Source organism: Scyliorhinus canicula, chromosome 17, assembly GCF_902713615.1.
Source record: "Scyliorhinus canicula chromosome 17, sScyCan1.1, whole genome shotgun sequence".
In the NCBI taxonomy this organism is placed as follows: domain Eukaryota; kingdom Metazoa; phylum Chordata; class Chondrichthyes; order Carcharhiniformes; family Scyliorhinidae; genus Scyliorhinus; species Scyliorhinus canicula.
In genome coordinates this window covers 86,463,196-86,467,983 of record NC_052162.1, presented here as the reverse complement: position 1 = coordinate 86,467,983, position 4,788 = coordinate 86,463,196, and the positions used below count along the sequence as shown (strand labels likewise).

At 56.2% G+C, this 4,788-nt stretch overlaps 1 pseudogene; it reads right to left on the bottom strand.

The window, feature by feature from the left end:
* Positions 1-218: 218 nt before the first annotated feature.
* On the bottom strand, positions 219-440 carry LOC119952512 (annotated as a pseudogene).
* Positions 441-4,788: the final 4,348 nt, after the last annotated feature.

Here is a 4,788-nt window from a genome sequence, read left to right as displayed (position 1 = left end):
TTCTCAGTCGAGTGTAATGAGGCTGGAGAATGGAGGGAGAGGCTGAAAACGTGAACGCCGCCAAATAGTTTGCGAAGACTCATCCCGCGGCCGTAGACGAAATCGGGATCTCGCCTTAGCCACTAAGTGGCTTAACCACTTAAGCCCTATTTCCATCCAACTATCCAACGGCCTCCCGTAATTCATTGGCCTCTCTAGTAAGTGGTCACACTGGTGTTGATTAGTACTCTTTTTTCAAATTACTTTTTCTGAGTTACAAAGCCAGGGTTCAGAGTGTGGACAGTGGAGAACCCCTAATCCAGCTCCTTGCCTGCTCCAAAAACCAATTCAAATTCAAATTGAGTCCAATTCATGGTCCCCACAAGAGAGACATACCAGATCTGAGCCAAAAGGCAGAGCAGATACTACGCTTCATCTTAGCCAAAAGGCCGAGAAGCGGTGTACCCCTTTTTACAAATGTGAAACAGGGAAGGGCTTCTGGGGGGAGCCGAGGATGTGAGTAGCCATCTTTTTCACAGACAAAGAGCCCGGGGGCACTGCTCTTGCCGCCCCAGTGCTCGGTGAGGGAGGGGAGACCTCGTCTGTGGTGGGCACCCCATGCAGCTGTCAGCGGCATGCGAAGGGGGGAGGGGGAGTGGGCAACTGCACACGGCACCAGAATGTCAATCCCTGGATCATGTGTACCCATTCCGGGGGCAACCCTGCCCGTCTGCCTCACCGACCACCCATAAACCCCACCGACTGCCGAGGCCTTTTTGCATGTGGCTGAAGGTAATGCTAATAGGGAATTGGCAATTGTGGTTAAGTGAGCATTTTAAACAGCCCAAATGGATTCCCGTGGGTGGGAGGGCCATGGAGCATGTGGCCTAGCATCCCAATCAGACGTGATGCCTGGGCACAGTGCTTGACCACTGCGGGAGTCAACACCACACAGATAGCAGCCAACATCCAAACACCAGGGGTGGGGCACAGCTCCGGGGGACATGTTTATGGCTGGAGGGTGGGTGGGTGAAATGGCGAAGGGACCAGTGCCCGGTCCATGTAACATTATGCACTCACCGGGTCATCTGTGACACTACATTAACAGGAAGGCGTTCCACTCCCTGAGCATACAGCCCGTGTGTGACCACCATATGAAGATAATGCACGTGTGTGCACGACAGCTACAGCCTGGGGCAGTCGGTCATCACCAGCCTCTTTGAGGACCACCCCAGGATGGGCGGCTGGCTCTTGAAGGATAAGTGGCACACATTGAGGACCTGGTTAATGACGCCAGTAAGGAAGCCGGAGACCGTAGCGGAGACCAGACCAGCAGGGGTGGAGGACGAGCCCAGGGATGAACTGGAGGATCAGCCGGATGCTGCAGGACATGTGGCAGCAGTGAGGGTCCGGCAAGCCCCGAGGGCCAGGGAAGCCCTGATACTCACCCGATTCACATAGGATGTGGCCTTGCCCATCATCGATACCTTATCCACCCCAACCCCTGTTTCGCACTCTCTCAGGGTCGGTGGCACATCGCTCCAGGGTGCTGGGACTGTGACGGAACCGTCAGCGGGGTCACTGTCAAGGGCAAGGTGATGATGATCACCAGCAGAGAGCTGAGCGCCAGTGCTCCTCAATCTATGCCATAGTCTAACCCTTGCCTGTCTGCTGAGTGCCCACTCACATCCATCACTGGTACGTGGCATGCCCTGAGGGGGAATACCTGGAGAGATGGGCTAATGGTTCGTAGGTTGGGCAGCATTGCGGAGAACAATGACAGAGGCGTCATACTGGTGGTAGTAAAGGGTTTTTAATGTGTCACAGATGTCCATCAATGTCCCACTCTTCCGATGGTGCCGCCTCACTCTACCCACCATCCCCTCACCCCCACACCCCCTACTCCCCCTACTGACCTCTCTGGCCCCTCCCCTGGTGCCCTCAGTGATCCTCAATGTGCTTAACCTTCCTTGCTCTACCGCTACATCGAGGTGTACCCCATGATACACATCTGAAGTGGAGGCAGCCTGCTGTTTACCACGTCCCATGGCCTTCAACGCCCCTGGTGAGCGTCCTGTAGAGGTGGGGCTGGAGGACCCCGGCTCACTTGCCGACGGTAAATGCACAGCCATGCCAACATATCCCAGGTGCTGACTTTGAGATATGGCCTTATCAGAGGGGTGGAACTCGGGGGAGCTGGTGGCCACTGTTACCATGCCATGGGACGGGGTCCGGGTTCGCACCCAGAGTCCTCTCCTCCCGCCCGGGCCCCAAGGTTCACATGCTCTGCAGTGCCTCGGCAAAGCCGAACTGCAACTGGGACAAGCTTCCCAGTGCCTCAGCCATTCCCATCTGAGACCGGTGCTCATCAAGGTCAGCCTGGTACTGGGTCACGTCCTCCAGCGAGTCAACATTCTTTCAAGATCCTCAGCCACGGCTGTCACCGACTGCGCCACGCATTGGACACCTTCACTCATGGTGCCGACATCATGCACCAGGCTCTCCACTGCAGTCGCCAGCCGAGCAGTGTTGGCCTCGGTGACTCGCATTGTCGGCGGCATCTCCTGTGCCCGTATCCTCTGGTACTCTTCCAATCGACAATGGACCTGTTTGAGTGTCACTGACATCCCCCTCTAAATGTCGCTGCCGCTTCCTGCCATTTTAATCAGCTGCAGGTAACCCTGTTCCAGAGCCTCAGCACCCCTCCGACTGCTGTCTCACCTGGGCGTTTCTGCTCCACCTGATGTTTATCAGCAGCTATGTGGTGCTCACCAGATTGTGCGCCCGAAGCCTGTTCAATAACGTTTCCCACTGATATGTGTGTTTCTGCTCTGATGGAGGGTGGGGATGACAGCTGCGACGCGTTGATCATGGAATCCTCGGAGCTCTCCTCTGAAGCGGTCTCGTGGGAGGCAGAAGAGGGGGTCACCTGGGATGGGCCGGTGGCGTCGGCTGGAGAACCTGCGGGAGAATGGGCATTTGGTCAATGGGATGCTCAGTCAGTAAGGCATTAACAACTCACGTGTGACAGTCCTCTGAGTGGGGCCACAGTGCCTCGTAACCGCTGCGGAGTGCACCAACCTCCACGTTGGTGACTCCTCTGCCCTCAGCTACTCCAGTTGCCTGCAGGGCTTGTTCCTCGAAGGTGGTGAGGATTCGCCTGTCCGGCAGCTCGCCGCCAGTCTGGGCCCTCTCTCAATGATTGTGGGAGAGCTTCTTCTGCGGAAACACCGAGAGGGCGTTGTTAGTCGGACGCGTGGCTCACAGTGGTGGGGGTGGGGCAGGGGGGCGTGGGGGGAAGGGATGATTAGGGGAAGCATGAAGGGTTAGGGGGGATGGATGCTTATGTTGAGGCTGAAAGGTGTCAGTGGATGCCAAACCCTAATTTGGCGTCAACTCACCCGTGCTGCCTGGTATAGGCCGTGTCCTTCCTGCGACACTGGAGACCAGTCCTCCTGGTCACACTCCTCGAGCTCACGTCCGCCGCCACCCCGGTCTAGGCGGCACTGGCTGCCCTGTGGCTCACATTCCGGGAGCCTAGGGAGAACAGGACATCCCTCCTGGCCTCCACCCCATCGAAGGTCCTCCGCTGGAGTGCATTCCCGAATCTTGGGGCCGGTCCTCTCGGTGCCATGTCCGCGAGCTGATTGGGGCTGGCTGTGTGGCTGCTGTTTAAGCGCTGCTCAACCTTGTTAGTAGGGGGCTGGCGAGCGCAGTCCCGGCGAATCAGCTGGCAAGCCTTCATTTGCGATGAGAAGCACGTGGGGCCTCATTAAGTGGACTAATTAACGTTGAATAGCATTGCCGGCCTCGCTGGGCTGAGCGGCGGGAAGCTTGCGGCAGTTAACTCTTGTTTCCACACTTAGAAATTTTTCTGGAGAATAGAGCACTTACACATTTTTTTGGTTGAATTCCCCTTCAACATTTTGGATGAGATCTTTTGGATGCTTACACTGGCGCGATCTCCCAATCCAGCTGAGGGTGTCTCTCTGCCACAGGTTTCCGGGCTGTGTCGGCAGGATTACATGGGAAATTCTTTTGACAGCGGTAGTGCCAGAACACTACAGTACCTCAGACTCCCCCCTTCCTGTCCCTGGTGCATCTGATAGGCAGCAGCAGAACAGGGTGGCACCATGCCACTTGGGATACCCGTGCAGCTGCCGTGCCCATCCAGGCCCTGTTGCTCCAGAGTACGACCTCCAAAGGGGGCCCAGGTCACAGGGCGGGAATCACAGCAGGCGGCTTTCACTCCTGATGTACCACCTGGGGATCCACCTAGACATAGCCTTAGGGCCTGTAAGTTAATAATAATAATTATCTTTATTGTCACAAGCAGACTTCCATTAACGCTGCAATGAAGTTACTGTGAAAAGCCCCTAGTTGCCACATTCCGGCGCCTGTTTGGGTACACAGAGGGACAATTCAGAATGTCCAAATTATCTAACAGCACGTCTTTCAGGACTTGTGGGAGGAAACCGGAGCACCCGGAAGAAGCCCACGCAGACACGGGGAGAACGTGCGGACTCCGCACAGGCAGTGACCCAAGTCGGGTATTCAACCTGGGACCCTGACGCTGTGAAGCAGCAATGCTACCACCGTGCTGCCCCAAGATGACATGGGTCCAGCACATAGGATATCGTTAGGGGGTAGGGGCAAGGGAACATACCTTTATAGTGATATTCATGTTATTTTCAAAATAAACACCTGGGCAGAAAAGTTACAACCTGCCTCGGTGCTCTGTCAGAAGGGTGTGAAGGATGGGCTGGGCTGGGCTGGCTGCAGAGGGGGGGCAGAAGATGGGTGACGGTG